Source organism: Cebus imitator, unplaced genomic scaffold (assembly GCF_001604975.1).
Source record: "Cebus imitator isolate Cc_AM_T3 unplaced genomic scaffold, Cebus_imitator-1.0 Scaffold408, whole genome shotgun sequence".
Lineage (NCBI taxonomy): Eukaryota > Metazoa > Chordata > Mammalia > Primates > Cebidae > Cebus > Cebus imitator.
Genome location: NW_016107723.1, coordinates 2,406,690 through 2,423,860, shown reverse-complemented (window position 1 = coordinate 2,423,860; position 17,171 = coordinate 2,406,690). Strand labels below are relative to the sequence as shown.

The window sequence follows — 17,171 nt, the reverse complement described above, 5'->3', positions numbered from 1 at the left end:
AAAAAAAAAAAAAAACAGGAGAAGGAGAGAGAAAGGAACAGCTAAACTCTCACACTAAGTGAGAGAATCCAGAAAGCTGGAATCCAGGAGAGGAAAGCAGCTTCCACACTGAGTGGAAGGGAATAGAGAGAGATGGAGTTTAGGAGTAAGGGGACTCCAGAGGGAAAATCCACGAGAGAGAAAGGTGGCTTCCAAGAAGGGAGTGTTCGTGGAAGGGGATCCAAACATAGAGTCCTTGTACTTTCATTTGATGTGTTTACAGCTCTGCACCCTGGACATGTTGATTCCTGATTTGAGGTAAAGAGAGGTGACATTTAGAAAAGTGGAACTTACCCTAAGAAATGAAACCAGCTCTACCTTTGGACTTAGATAAGAAGCACAGAACTTCAGAGCAAGCTACACTATAGGTTGCTCTAGTTCAATGGAGAAATATATTATTAAAGGCTCAAAAAGGAAATTTGATTATATATATTTTTTCCAAAATAACATTTTTAATAAAAAAAATTAATGTAGTATAGCCAGAAGAGTGGACTAATGAAAGTAGACCTTAATATTTTTATGTGCTTCCTGGGAATTCTAATAGCAAATATTGAAATAATTAGGAATAAATTCAGAGGGTTACTGATTCAGAAACTTTATTCACTTACTTAACCCCTGAAAATAAAAGGAAAATTAGAGCCTGTTATGCTATAGGTATTATTTTTAAAAAGTTAAGATTGTTAGATTTGTGTGTTAATATTGAAAATTAATATTTGCTATAGTGTGGATGTTTGTCCCCCTAAACATTGATCCTAGTGTTGGAGGGAGGTATTTGGGTCATGGGGGTGGATCGCTCATGAATATACATTAATGCCCTGGAGATGGGGGTCAGTGAATTCTCACTCTGTTTGTTCCCAAGAAAGCTTTTTGTTAAAGAGAGTTGGAGCTTGGTATGGGGGCTCATGCCTATAATCACAGCACTTTGGAAGGCTGAGGCAGAAGAATCCCTTGAGCTCAGGGGTTTGAGACCAGCCTGGGCAATATAGTGAGACTTTCTACAAACAAAAAAACGAATCCAGCCCCTCCCCTATAGCTTTCTTGCTTCCTCTCTCCCCATGTGATTTCTGTGATCTCTGGCTGGCTACCCTCTGCATTCTGCTCTGAGTGGAAGCAGCTGGACACCCTCACTGGAAGCAGGTGCTGGCATTGCGTTCTTGTACAGTCAGTAGAACTGTGAGCCAAATTAATTTATTTTCTTTATAAATGCCTCAGATGTTCCTTTTTAGCAACGAAAATGGACTAAGACAATATTAAATTATTAATCTTTCCCAAGATCAATTTTCCAATTCTAGTATGATAACAAACAGGAAGACATTCTCAATAATAAAGTAAATATCATGTAGCATAGTTTTAGAAGTGCACTTACTTGGTAAGCAGGCTTCATTTTGGAAGTAGAAATAGAATATGTAAGTGGATGAATGGAGAGTATTTTAAAAATGTGGTAGAGTTTGGAATGAATAAGATAAGAAGAGTATGTTATAGCAGCAAAACCACTTACATAGATTCTAGCACATGATCTGAGATTGGGCAAGACTGCACAAGGCAACTTGACATAATTTCACGGGGAGTAGTTTTAGGAACAAGCCACATATCGCAGTGTAGGCTTTAGGATAACACTATTGAAATCTAAATAATAAGGGAATACCTAATTTTAATCTGCCACACAAGAAAACATGATACTGATTCTATGATAGTTATTGGTTTATAGCATTTAGGTGGTAATCTTTGTGCTGTATCTAGGCCCTCACTCACCTTTCAGTTGCTCAGATACCTTTCTTGTTCTCAAGTACACAAACCTTGCTTGAAATACTCTGACTCTATAAACTGAAATGTAAATACTTCTTCCAGTACAAAGCCTGATCTGTCTTCCACAATCTTCTCAGCTTCATCTCTTGCCATTTACACTTGGAGTTATGGCCATTCCAAAGAACTTATTTTCTTAAAGGAAAATTGCCACAATTTAAGGGGTTTGTATGTGACCAGAGACACAGCTAAGATTGTTGAAGCCAGATTATAAACTTTTAGTACATTAATGTGTATTGTGCAGGTTTCACCAAGTTCTTGTTGAGCTAATTGACATTTTTCATTATTTTAGTAGATTATTGAAATAAGTTAGAGGAATTGGCTGATCTAATATTTTTACTTAGATTTACTTTTATTGATTAATAATTTAAATAATAACTTGTGTGTGGCAAATGAAAGCAAAAACTCAGCATGCCCTTATGTTATTCTGCCATTTATACAACATATATTGATTGATACATTGAGATAATACCAGTAAAACAGTTCCATGTCATGTGGCTTTTATGTATTAGTGGGAAGAAATATGCAATTAATAAAGAAATGAACAGGTAAGTGAAAATTGAAGTGAGTGGCTAAAGGGGCAAATACTATGAAATAATATTGTGTCAAAGGGTTAATATGTGGGCCAGGAAAGGCTACAGTGATAATATCTGAATAAAGAAGAGCTAACCTTAAAAGATGCTTTCCAGGCTGTAAAAAAATATGATTAAGGGCCTTGGAGCAGAGGAGAGCTTGGTAGGTTTTAGGAATTGCCAGTTTTGGCCAGCATCATCAAAGCAAGGGAGGCTGTTTTGGAGAGGCAGGTAGGCACCAGGGAGGCATTTGGATTTTGCTTGAAGTGCAGTGCACAGTTGTGTAAGAGTTTTACACGGGGAAGTGCATGATCTTACTGGAGTTTGAGAGACAAGAGTAAATGGGAAGCAATCACTCTGGAAATTTGTACTGTAGTCCAGTTGAGAGATAAATGTGGCTGAAAGTGGGGTGGTAGCATTAGAGATCCAGAAGATGACTGATTCTCAGTGTGTTTTAGAGGAAAAGAAATAGGACTTTGTTGGATTTATTGCGAAGGAGGAATGAAGGACTCTGGTATTTTGCTTGACCAACTGGGGCCATTTTTACTAGAAGATGGAAGACTTGGCAGAAGAGAATTTGAGTGGAAATTAAGAATTGGGATTTGGAGTTTTTAAGTATGAATTGCATATTATATATCCAGTGTTGCAGTGTATATCCTCAAACATATGTGTTTACATAAATGTGCAAGTCCTTCATTTGGTTTGATTCCTAGAGTTGTAAATACTGGATTTGAAGGGCTTCCTCATTCTAGTTTTTGGTAGATAATGTCACACTGACTTTCAGGAAGGGATATATTAGTTACTCTCCCGTTGCTGGTGAATGAAAATGTGTCGCTATTGTGTTGAATTTTTGCATTTTTTTCCCGTATAAGTTTTTCTTGTGGTGTGCATAGGTGTTTATAATAATATGACAGACACAGAATTCAGGATTGAAATTACGTTATACGTTACAGGGAATCCAGACATTTAGAAATGGAAGGGATGTTAAAAATGATAAATCCCTTATTTTTACAATGTAAGCCTTCCAGAAAGAAGTGAAGTGATTTTATAGATGGTCAACAACAGCTAAAACTAATCCTAATTTTTATGGTTTCTTTACTGTTTTTCAAATTTGTATGCATATGACTCATACTAAGTTATTGACTATATTGAATGATTTTAATTTTTTTAATGAATTTAAACCATTTCTTCCCCTATTTCTAGTAGTCAGGTAAAATGGTTTGTATTAATCTACTTTTGCAAGTATGGGAATCTGTAATGAAAAATCTGAATTATTTGTGAAACTTTAAGGAGAGTAGAGAAGAAAACTTAGGAAAAGGAAACTGGAAAAGGAAAACAGATTAGTTGAAAGCTTCCTGTAAATTAATTAGAGGCCAAGAGGGTGCGTAGTCTTAAGTAACTTAACAAAACATAGAGCATAATATTAATAAATTATTTTATTTGAAATTGCACATGTAATTTAATTTAAAATGGACAGTGAGAAAATTAACATACCCTTGTGTGCTTTTTCTGTCGTTCTTGTGTTTTGAACTTGAGGGAAACTAAAGTCAGGGCTCACTTTGGATGGGATAATCTCTATAAGAGGAGACTAAAGTAATGTATTAGAGTTAGTAAATAGAAGAAAACAAAACATGCAATATGATAAGCACATATAATTTCTACAGGTGTGAGAAATTATATAACACAAAAGAACATTAAGAGGAAAAGTTAGGAATGTATATTTTGAAACAGCTTGGATTTTCTATTGTGTTGTAAACACTAAATTTAAGCAGGTTGGAGAGAAAGTTTTTTTTAAGGGAAGATTTTAGAAACACTTGTGCATTCGAGGTGATTAACTTTGGAGATGATCAAAGGGAAGTTGCGGCTGATATTAGATTAAAAAAAACAGGTAGTATTAAAATTAAGAGGAACAAATACATATTACGGGCTATTTTTTTGTACAAGTTAACCTGAAAGTAGAATAGTGTCAAAACACTTTCAAATGAGTCATATTTGACGTTCATTTTTGACTTACTTTGACATAATATTAATATGACACAGCATACTGCAATATGACTTTAAAATATTTAAAATGCAATAAATAAATCTTTACCACATAACATTTTTTTATCTAAGCAATTTTAATTTCTTTTAGATGAATGTTATTTTAATGTTACCAAGCAAAATAATCTTTATGTTTCTTTGAGACACTGGGAGAGAGGTCATATTAAATACTGAGGAATTGTAGAAAAGTAGTTAACTAAATCCATTAAAGCTCTTTTTATTTATTGACCAATAATTGGATAATTTTTCCTATATTACACCATTTCTTTGTTTTTCTTTTCTATCCTTTTTCCCTCCAAAAAACTTTCAATGACAAAAATTCACATTAGCTGTAGCACTAAATTTCTAAGGTTTTTTGTTGATTGGCATTTCAGAGAGAATGCTTAATCAAAGGACTTTGGTTATGCTTGGTAACTACTTACAGAAGCTGTGTAGGAAAATGATTAGAGTAGGACTCAAAGTGGACTTTATTTCTAGTTACTATTTTATCTTTTATTCTTAGAATAATTTTTTTCTTCAATGGAATGCTTGCCCAGATTTGAGAAGACCTAGGGCAAAGAATCTTAGAGGTTTTCAACCACAAATTCAATACAGGAAGCTTTAATTTTGCTTGTTTTTTTAGTATTTTTCCTTTTTAGATATTACTTTTTCCTTTATGGAAATCACTTATTTTTCTTACATTTTGCTTCTTTGTAACGGAAATGAATAAAGAAATAATGAGGAGAGGCGATTTCTTAGGTTAGAAGTTATAATGGTTTAATAAAACAAATGACTCCAATTTAAATTCAATATATACAATAAAAGGCCTAGAGCTACCTTTTAGCAGTAGTCAATGCTAGATGAAACTATCACAATTTTTTCTAGCAGAGGCTTTTCAGTCTTTCCGGTACTTCCTAGATAATATGAATTACTCTGAGCTGGGCAAGGTGGCTCACACCTGTAATCCCAGCACTTTGGGAGGCTGAGGCAGGTGTATCACTTGAGGCCAAGAGTTTGAGACCAGCCTGGCTAACATGGTGAAATCTTCTCTCTACTAAAAAATACAAAAATTAGCCAGGCTTGGTGGCAGGTGCCTGTAATCCCAGGGTAATACTACAAAGTGGAAAGAGAAAAAATCCAACTCACTGTTATTCTTTTCTCAAGGAACGCAATTCTGGAATTGTCTTACTGTTTTTCTGTGCCTATTTTTTAATAAAGTAATAAAATATGTTTCAACCTGTGAGCATTTTTATTCTTGCATAGCATTCTGTTTTACATTTTAAGCATTCTCATAGAGCAGGATTTTTACATATAAAAAGATTTTTTAAATTATAAATTAATTCATGATAAACATTTTTATGGTTAAAGGTTTTACTATAATTCAGTAATATACAGTATATAAGATTTTGGAATTCACTTTTTTTAGTCTGAGTAATTTTCTGAATATTCATCAGGTTATTGTATATAGCAGTTGCTCTGTTCTTTCTACTGCTGATTAGTAATCCATGGTATGGATGTACCATAATTTGTTTAATCATTTGCCTATTAAAGAACATCTGATTTGTTCCCAGATTTTGGTTATTGCAAATAAAGCTACAAGTATTAGTATGTAGATTTTTGTGTGAACATAATTTTCATTTTTCTGGACTAGATGCCCAGGAGCAAAACTGCTGGGTCACATGAAAATTCTATGTTTAGTTTTTTGAGAAACTGCCAAATTGTTTTCCAAATTCACTGTATCACTTTATATTCCCATCAGCATTATTCAGTTACTCAGTTTATTTGAATCCTTGCCAGCATTTGGTGTAGCCATCTAATAGGTGTACAGTAAAATCTCGTCGTATTTTAATTTGTATTTCTCTAATGGCTGATGACACTGAACATCTTTGCTTGTGCGAATTTGCTATCTGTGTATCAACCTTGGTGAAATGTCTTTTTATGTCTTTGGATTTTTGTTTCTTTACTGTTGAGTTCTGAGTGCTAATTGTTTTCTAAGTACTAGAACTTACTAGCTAGTTTGCAAATATTTTCACCATTCTTTAACATGTCTTTATCTTCTTAACAGGGTCTTTCACAGAGTGAAAGTTTTCAATTTTAATAAAGTCTAAATTATCAATTTTTCTTTTTATAGATTATGCTTTTATTGTCTAGACTAAAAACACTTTGTCTAGCTCTGATCCCTAAGATTTTCTTCTATTTTCTAAAAAAGGTGTATAGTTTTCTATTTTACATTTAAATCTTTGATATATTTTGAGTTAATTTCTATAAAAGATGTGAGGTTTAGATCAAAGTTCATTTTTTGCCTATAAATGTCCAATTGCTCTAGCACCATTTGAAAATTCTACTCTTTGACCACCAAATTGCTTTTATAGCTTTTTCAAAATCAGTTGGTCATATTTGTATATCTATATTTCTGGGATCTCTACTTTTTCCTTGATCTATGTGTCTCTCCACCAATATCACATTCTTGACTATTATATAAGTCTTGAAATCCTATAGACTTTCCTCTCACTTCATTGTTATCTTTCCATATTGGTTCTACTCATTCCTTTATATTTTCATACAAATTTTAGAATAATCTTGTCTATATCCACAAAATAGTAGGATTTTGATGGGAATTGTATTAAACCTGTGATACAGTTTGGTTTTGTGTCCCCACTCAAATCTCATCTCAAATTGTAATCCCCATAATCTCCACATGTCAAGGGAGGGATCTGGTGGGAGGTTATTTGATCATGGGGGTGGTTTCCCCATGCTGTTCTCCTGATAGTGAGTGAGTTCTCATGAGAGCTGATGGTTTTATAAGTGTTTGCCAGTTCCTCCTTCACATGCTCTCTCACCTGCCACCATATAAGATGTACTTGCTTCCCATTCCGGCATGATTCTAAGTTTCCCGAGGCCTTCTTAGCCATTTGGAGCTGTGAGTCAATTAAGTCTTTTTTCTTTATAAATTACCCAGTTTCAGGCAATATCTTTATAGCAGTGTGAAATAGAACTAATACAAACTGCATATTAATTGTGATTGAACTGCTATAATTACTATGTTGGATCTTCCAATTCATGAACATGTATGGATTTATACTCCATTTATTTAGATTTTTAAAAATCAGTATTTTGTATTTTTAGCATACAAGTTATATATATGTTTTGTTAGATTAACATCTAAGTATTTCGTTTTGCTCTTTTTTTTGAGTGATTGTAAATAGGGCTATATTTTAAATTTCAGTTTCCATATGTTCATTGCCAATATATGGAAATACAATAGATTTTTGTATGTTTCATTGTGTATTCTGTGACCTTACTGAACTACTTGGTTCTTGACATATTTTGTGGACTCCTTGGTGTTTTCTATGTAGACAGTCGTGTCTTCTGCAAATAGGAACAGTTTTATTACTTCCTTTATCTTCTGTATGGCATTAATTTTCTTTGTTTTTTTTCTTTTCTTTTCTTTTCTTTTCTTTTTTCTTTATTGTTAGAACTTCCAGTTCTATTTTGAGTAAGAGTGGTGAGAGTGGATGTTCTTACTTTCTTCCCTATTTTAGGGAAAAAATCTTTCAGTCTTTTACTACTGCTGCATGTTTTCATAAATACTCTTTATCAAGTTGGAAAGTTCTACTTTATTCCTCTTTTTCTGAGAATTTTAAATCGGGAATCATTGTTGAATGTTGTCAAATACTTGTTCGGCATCATTGTTCATATGATTTCTGATCATGTGATTTTTCTTCTTCAGTCAGTTAATATGGTAGTTAACTTTATTTATTTTATTTTTTTGATGCCAGCCTTGCATCCGAGAATAAACCTCACCTGGCAATGGTGTACAATTCTTTTGATACATTTATGAATTCTGTTTGGTACTATTTCATTAAGCGTTTTTGTGTCTACATTCTTATATTAGTTTTCATTTTCTTTTTTGTACTATCTCTATTTGGCTTTGTAGTTTTTGTGAATTTTAGGGGATTACAAACTTCATACAATAAATTGAGAAATGTTCCTCCTCTACTATTTTCTGGAATTGAATTTAATTTTTCGTTATATATTTGTTAGAATTCTCCAAGTGAAACTACTTGGGCCTATAGATTTCTGTTTGGGGAGTTTCTCAGTTAAAAAGTCAGTGTTCTTAACAGTTATCTTTAATAGTGATTCAAATATAGTAGGTTGGTGCAAAAGTAATTGTGATTTTTGTCATTACTTTTAATGGCAAAAACTGCAATTTATTTTGCACCAACCTAATACTTCACTTTGGGTGAATAGGTATAATGTATGCTTTTTGTGAAATTGCTCCTTTTCATCTAAAGTTTTCAAATTTATGTGTATGGAGCTAGCTGTTCCTAGTATTTATTTAGTATGTTTTCTTTGTCTGCTGGATCTGTCATGAAATCCTTTACTTGATTCCTGATATTATTTGTCTACTTTTTCTTATTCTTTGTCAGCCTTGCTAGATGAAGCCAATTAAATTCATATTTTCAAAATATGAACTTTTAGTTTCATTGATTTTTCTCTATAGTTTTCTCTTTTCTAGTTTATTTATTTCTGCTCTTTATTTTCTTCCTTCTGCTTGTTTTAAACTCATTTTATATTATTTTTCTTTAGGTGGCTGACATGGAAGCTTAGATTATTAATTTTATTTTTATTTTTTCTAATATATGCATTTTAGTGCTATAAAATTTTCTTTCAGGACTACTTGAGTTGTATTTCACAATTGTTATATATTGTGTTTTCTTTTTTTTAAATTTTTTATTTTTTCCCTCCCTCCCTCTAACTCTTTTTTTTTTAATTTTTGTGTTTTCATTTTTACTTAAGTTAGCGTATTTTTTTAAATCTCCTTATAGACTTCCTTTTTGACCCATAGATTATTTGGAAGTGTGAAAGCATGTTGTTTACTTTCCAATATTTGGAGATGTTCTTATTATCATTTTATTAATAATGTTTAGTTTGATTCCATTTTAGTTAGAAAACATATTATGTAGGATTTGAATTTTTAAAAATGTATTCATGTTTATGGTGCAGGATATGGTCTATCTTAGCATATGTTTGCTGGGTGCTGGAAAAGAAAATGTATTCTGCTATTGTTTCCAGTGTGTTTAGAAAATGTTGGTTAGATCCTGATGTAGATGTGGTTAAGTTAGTTTACGTCCTTGCTAATTTTCTGTTCTATCAGTTGCTCAGAGAGGGGTTTTGAAATCTTTATTTGTAATTGTGGGTTTAATCGGTTCCTCTTTTCATTCTATAAATTTCTGCTTCATGTTTTACAGCTCTGTGTTGGTGAATGTGTGTTAATGTCTTCTTGGTAAATTGACTATTTTTTCATTATGTAATGTCTCTCTGTGTCAAGTAAATGTTTTTGCTCTAAAGTCAGTTTCAACTGTTATTAATATGGCTATTCCTACATTATTTTGATTAATGCTTGGATGATTTTTTCCCCTAATCTTTAAATTTCAGCCTGCCCACATTATTGCATTTGAAGTGAGTTTCTTGTAGATGGCACATAGTGGGGTTGTTTGTTTTATTCACTCTGTCAATATCTTTTAATTGTAATATTCAGACCATTTACATGTAATACAAATACTAGTATGTTAAAGTTTAAACCTGTACTTTTAATATTTAGTTTTGTGTTCTGCTTTTGTTTCTGTATTATCTGCTTCCTGCTTTTCTGAATGTGGGTTGCTTGAACATTTTTAGAATTCCATTTTTATTAATCTATAGTGTTTTTAGTATTTTTTTGGTATATCTTTTTGAGTGTTTTTTTTTTCTAGATATTGCATATGTACATAAGTATAGTCTTGGTATATTATTAGACTCTGGTTCTTATTTAAACGTTCTGTCTTAACTAACTGACATTGCTCTGATGGCTTTGAGGTAGGGGTGGGTGTTGTCTTATTTGCCAGGTGGCATCGAAGTCCAAGTTCACCTCTTGGCCTCAATTGACACCTGGTAAGAAGACAGCCTCCTTATTATTGTTGGGTGGTGGTGGCAGTCCTGGATCTTCACTAGAACTCCACAGATATCACTTTCTCTGGGATGGGCAGAAGTCACTTGTTACTGTTCTACTGACACCATAGAGGAGAGATATGACCTAATTTTAAGTTGACTATAGTGTAAGTTCTGACTCTTCACTAGACCTCCTCTTGTACTAGCGGAGAGGGAGAGTGGTGCTTCTGGGTTTCCATAGAGCTGGAAACCCAAGCTACCATCTCTGACAACACCCTGGAAGAGGGGATTAGGCATCTTGTTACACTGTTATATATTGCAGGAGTGAGTGTGGGTGAGACTGCAGGTTTTCTCTGTGGTATTTGACTAGAGTAGCATGGTTACTAACTTTTCTGCCTTGCCAAGCTGCTTCTTACTTAATCTTTTGGCTAGAATGATGAGAATTTTCTTGTGGCTTTTTTTTTTTTTTTTTTTTTTTTTTCTGTCTGCAGCCTTTGGCATTTGAAGGTTGCTAACTTATTCAGCTGCAAATCTGGGATAGATTAAGCAAAAATAAAACCCAGGAAACTCACCACAGTGTTTGTTAGGTACTGCCTGGGAACTAAGGAGCAGCAGTGGATTGGTGCCTCTCACTACTGTATCTAATAATCCAGTTAATGAAATTCTTACTTCCTCCCTTGTTGAATTCTAGTGCCCAAGGGATGCAAGTTTCCATCAAGGCAGTCATTATTTCCTTAAATTCAAAGCTTAACTATAATTGTTCCCTAATCTTTTTTGATCTCCTCATAGTACATATTCAACAGGGAGAGAAGTTCACTAAATTGGCAGTGCTAATGGATCCTAGTTACCAAGGGAAAATTGAGTTGTTCTTTTTCAGTTGCAAGGAACAGTGCATTTTTGGACGGCAAGATTGACTTGGGTGCCTTTTAACACTCCCATACCCTACAGTACTTGTTAAAAGAAAACTTCAATAACTCAATAGAGAAAGAACGCTGGAGACTTGTAAAAGACTGTACAGTACCAGACCAGTTAAGCAGTGGCAAAGGGAACAAGAACTGGATGAGAGAAGGAAGTGATGCTTATCACTCAGGCCGTCTGACCAACTATAGAAAGAAAATTACAGAGCTGGTTAATTGTTGCCCTGCTCTTGTTTTCCTCTGCCACCCTGGATGCAGACCACTGCTGCCACTAACACTTAGTTGCTTTCAGGTGGGAGAATAACTTAATGGATGTTACCTCATGATGACATTTTGCTGTTAGCAAAATGCTGATAGAAATTTTGCTGATAGTTTGTTTGTTTCTTACATGGGACATACATAGATTTTTAAGTTCAGACAAAGATAAAAGTGGATGCTAGGTACAAAAAGGAGGGAGGGCTGTTCTGGATATTCTGTTTCCGTCCAGAGCCAATATTTATTATTTATCACTTTTGCTTTGCGCTTTAGTAGAAAAACCCGACAGACTCTGTCAATCTGGCACTTTTCTCCCCACTGGATAGTGGTTGGGTTTAGCTAACAGGAATTTGCATGTTGGGAAGAAAGAGGTCCTAAGTGTGTATTTTTCTGGTGTCCTCCCCACTGGTGTGGTTTGGAGTGGCTGTGTGCCACTGCAACCCTCTGGGATTTAAGTCTGTATAAGGGCTAAATTTAAATATTTTTAATGATCTAGGGCTGTTTTATTTCTTTTGACCCTTTTGTTATACTTCTAACCACTCTTTATCAAAAGTGATTTATAAAGCACTAGTTCTGGGAGATGTTAGATATTAATGAAGAAAAAGCTAACTTGAATGTATGATAGATGATTTTTTAAGGTAACATTCTTTATCATATTACATAGAAATATGTATATTCCATTGTTATATTCTCCAAGAAGGAAGATACAAAGCACACAAAGCCTTTGTTTGCCTGTGCATTCTGAAATTATTTAGATGTGCTAGTGACACTTGATATGCAGTGTACTGCTGGTGTTCTTTGCAAAGATTCTCAATAGTGTAAGTGTGTGTGCAACTTGGAGTCTCTCTTCACAGTCTACACTAAGCTATGTCCTGGTGATGACCATTCATGTCATAGTTCCCTGGCCTCCAGTTATGCAGGTTGACCCATAGAGATTTACATACATATTTTTAAATTACAGTGACATTTCCTTAAATTATATGTTTCAGAATTTTGTTCTACAATTTTAGTTTTCTTTCTTAGGTACTTCAACTATGTGTATATACAATCACCTTTGGCTTCTTTATATTAACATTTCTTTTTTTTTTTTTTTATTTTTTTAATCATTAATCTTGCTCACTTTGCTCATTAGTATTCTTTATGCCCATAACTGTGTTTTCTCAGTTTACCCATGTGCCCCTTTCCATTGTATCTTCATTTCTATGAGGTTTTAATTTTTTCCTTTTACTTTTTTCTCCCAGCATATCTTGATCTCTTTCTTTCCTTCATCATTTCTTTTCTGTTCCTTTATTTCTTTATATAAATGACTCATTTTATGATGAATTATGTGTTCACACTTTTCATCTGCTCCACGAAAATATTTTTGTAGTCAGCGCCCTAATCTTAAATAAAATTATACTGCCTTTTTTTTTTTTTTTCTTATGACATCTTTCTGTAGATGCTGTGGTAGCTCCTTTTGCAAATCACTTTATTGACTCTGTTAGGCTCCCTTAGGAGGAGAGTGACTTATCTGGCACCCCAGGTAGGTTGGTTGCACAGGTTAGTTGCACAAACTCTTGGCTTTTCAGTTCCCACAAAGAGGGCTGAATTGTCTGTAAGAGCCTTTGTGCAACCTCTTCTCACCCTACCCTGTGTTTTTATGAGGCACAGCAACCCAGAAGGTCCCTTCTGACACCTATTACAGACAAGAGATAAAAATCTTAATTTAGAGTATTTCTTATCACCTTTAGGAGGAGTATTTTTCTTGGTGCCTTCTTGGGTCTTCTACCACCAGCTGACATGAGGTCCAGATAAGAAGGGTCCTGCCCTGAGCCAGAGGGATCAACATTATCACAAACATTGAAACTTGAAGATACTTTGCTTTGTTTTCTCAAGGTTTTATAAGAGAGGTTTTTGAAAGATTGGTAACAAGATAAGTGAACAGAGATGATAGGAGAGGAATGTAGGATTGAGCTAAATTTCCCAGGCCAGAAGATGCTGTTTAGATTTGGGAGTGGTCAACTATAAACAAAAGCAGCAGCCATTTCTGCTTCCTCAGGGAAGTGGTTAGGGGATTAGGAGATGAGGAGTGAGGCTGAGGGAGGAAAAGTACAGCTACCCCTTGGGAAAGGAAAAAGAGAGATTGCTTTTTTTTAGTTAGCCACCTCAAAGCACCTGATGCAGGTAATTGGGGAGACTGGATTCCCTGAAAACTAGGCTTTTTCACTCCCCTCTCCAGGATGCATAGATAGGCATGTCCTGGGAATCCTATCAAATGTGTGGCTGGGGAAGTGGAATCACATCACAGTAGAGTCCATTTTGCTACCCCTGGTAGCAGGATAGGGCCAGGGGAAAAGAGGTACATTTAGCCTCTAGGTCTTTGGGGCAGATGCCTGGAGAGCAGCAGGCTGTGGGTCTTTGAGTGTGATTAAGCATTTGGCTGAGCTTGGTATTTATCTTCTAAATATTTTGACACATGGTATGTGGATTTTCTTTTGTCCTGTTGTCACAGACCTGCTAATATTAGTGGGTAAGACTGGCCATCTCTTTGTTCATTAGGTAAACTTCTAGTCCTTAATTTTATCAGCAATTTTCCTCTAAATTCATAAATAACATAGGAGCTTCCTCTTGTGGTGTATTGTCAAATCACTTGCCTTTTAATTAATGTTGAAAGTACAGTATCCATGGGGGATTGGTTCCAGGACCCCCATGGATACCAAAATCTGTGCATGCTCAAGTCCCTTCTATAAAATGATGTGTTATTTGTATGCAACCTACCTACATCCTCCTATATATTTTAAATTATCTCTAGATTGCAAATAATACCTAATGTAGTATAAATGCTATGTAATTAATTAATACTATATTTTTACCTGTATTTCTTCTGTTGCTGTGTTGTTATTTTTCCTCCCTGAATATTTTTGATCTGTGGTTGGTTGAATCCACAGTTGTGGAAACTGTGGATATGGAAGGCTGACTATATTTGATCAGAAATTGTTTGATTTTTCATCAGAAGTTGAAATTCTAGGTTCAAAGAGTTTCTCAACTAATAATCTCACAAAATTCATTGAATAGGTAAACCTAGCTATTTTATAAACTGTATTATAAAAGTAGAATTTTCTTCAGATTATCTTGAGGTACACATGGTATCTCTGAATGAAGATTTTCTCCATAGGATAAAATGTACCCTTTAGTTTTTTTTCAGGACAAGTTCATTTTCTGAGATTTAGTGTGTTTAAATAATGTAGGTTTACATTTTTTTCTTTGTCTTTATATTTGAATGTCAGTTTGGCTAAGCATAAAATTTGAGGGTCACATTATCTTGCACTGGTTACTCTTTTGGCATTCCTTTACTGCCTCTATGGGTTTAATATTGCTTTAGAGAAGTCTGAATGTAAGCTTACTGTTTTTTATTTCCCTCTACATAAGTGAATTATCTTCTTGTTTAGCTGTTCAGAAAAGTCTTTTCATCTTTAAAATTCACAGACTTTATGAGAGAATATTTTGGTACTGAAAGTCCTGCATCAAATTTTCCTGGGATCTCTATATCTTTTAAAATTATATATTACTCTTTATTTTAGAAAATTTTCTGTAACTTTACCTTTAAACATATTTATTATTCTATTTTGGCTGATTATATTCGATTGCCTTTGTCTGAATTCTATATCTGTAATTTTCTCTGTAGCTGTTTAAATCTTGGTGTCTTATTTTTTCCTTTAATTTTGATCATATTTCTCAAGTCTATTTTCTCCATCATAATTCTCACAAGTCTCTGTTTTTTTTTTTTGGTCCAATCCAGGGTGAACTCCATTTCTAATAGTTTTGTTCTTTTATGTTTTATAGTCTTTCTTGAGTTATTTTAGCCCAAGTTTGTGTGTGTGTGTTTCCTTTCTTTATTTCACCACATTTTTTTTTTGAGATGGAGTGTCACTTTTTTGCTCAGGCTGGAGTGCAGTGGCACATTGCAACCTCCTCCTCCCGGGTTCAAGCGAATATCCTGCCTCAGCCTCCCAAGTAGCTGGGACTACAGGGGTACACCACCACACTCAGCTAATTTTTTGTATATTTAGTAGAGACAGGGTTCACATTTTGGCCATGCTGCTCTCGAACTCTGACCTCAGGTGATCTGCCCACCTTGGCCTCCCAAAGTGCTGGAATTACAGGTGTGTACCACCATGCCCTACCTCACCACATTTCTATGAGCTTATTAAAGCTCTGTTTCGAGCTCCGGATTTTCAGAAACAATTGTTTTCATTCTTTTTTTTTTTTTTTTTGTATCACAATATAGTAATTTTAAAATCTACATTAATTATAGCATTTTTCTGGGACCATTCTCCCATGCTAGTCATTTGCGTTTCTTTTTTGTTTAGTATACACCTTTGAATGAGGTGAATGATTCCTTGGCAGCTTTTTGTGAGATGTTTGTATTAGATTTCATAAGACAGCACTGCCTGAATTATGAAAATGGATCAATTAATGAAGGGCTTTAAAATGGGTTATAGCTGGGTTGACATATTGATGCCTTTAAATCTTAGAAAGCTGAAGTAATCACAAGAGATTTGTGCTGGAGTGGGATTGCAGAGATTAATGACACAAGATTAAGTAAACCCACGCATTGTAAAGTTAGTAAAAGATGTGCTTTTTGGTTAATGCAACAGAATGCTGGATCTCTGTCTTCTCCCACTATAAGATATTACATATGAGTTAACATAGCACTTCACAGCCCTGCTTCCTTTTTCAATGTATGCCTGTATTACTGAAATTTTCTTTCTTTCTTTTATATGTGTGTGTGTGTGGGGGGGCGGTATTTTTATTGCACTTTAGGTTCTGGGGTACGTGTGAAGAATGTGCAGGATGGTTGCATAGGTACATACATGGCTATGTGGTTTGCTACCTCCATCCCCATCACTTATATCTGGCATTTCTCCCCATTATCCCTCCCCAGCTCCCTACCTACTGCTGTCCCTCCCCTAGTCCCCTTCAACAGACCCCAGTGTGTGATGCCCCCCTCCCTGTGTCCATGTGTTTTCATTGTTCAGCCCCCGCCTATAAGTGAGAATATGCGGTGTTTGATTTTCTGTTCTTGTGTCAGTTTGCTAAGAATGATGGTTTCTAGATTCATCTATGTCCCTACAAAGGACATGAACGCATCATTTTTTATGGCTGCATAGTATTCCATGGTGTATATGTGCCACATTTTCCCTGTCCAATCTGTCATTGATGGGCATTAGGATTGGTTCCAGGTCTTTGCTATTGTAAACAGTGCTGCAATGAACATACATGTGCATGTGTCTTTATAATAGAATGATTTATAATCCTTTGGATATATACCCACAGATGGGATTGCTGGGTCAAATGGAATTTCTATGTCTAGGTCTTTGAGGAATTGCCACACTGTCTTCCACAACGGTTGAACTAATTTACAATTCCAACAACAATGTAAAAGTGCTCCTATTTCTCCACATCCTTTCCAGCATCTGTTGTCTCCAGATTTTTTAATGATTGCCATTCTAACTGGCATGAGAGGTTATCTCAATGTGGGTTTGATTTGCATTTCTCTAATGACCAGTGATGATGAGCATTTTTCATATGTTTGCTGGCCTCATATATGTCTTCTTTTGAAAAGTGTCTGTTCATATCCTTTGTTCACTTTTGA

General features: G+C 34.7%; 1 protein-coding gene across 1 annotated transcript in view; it reads left to right on the top strand.

Moving 5' to 3' along the window:
- Positions 1–17,171, top strand: part of SLCO4C1 (solute carrier organic anion transporter family member 4C1) — a 65,132-nt gene that overhangs the window by 5,291 nt on the left and 42,670 nt on the right. The gene's annotated exons all lie outside the window — the stretch shown is intronic.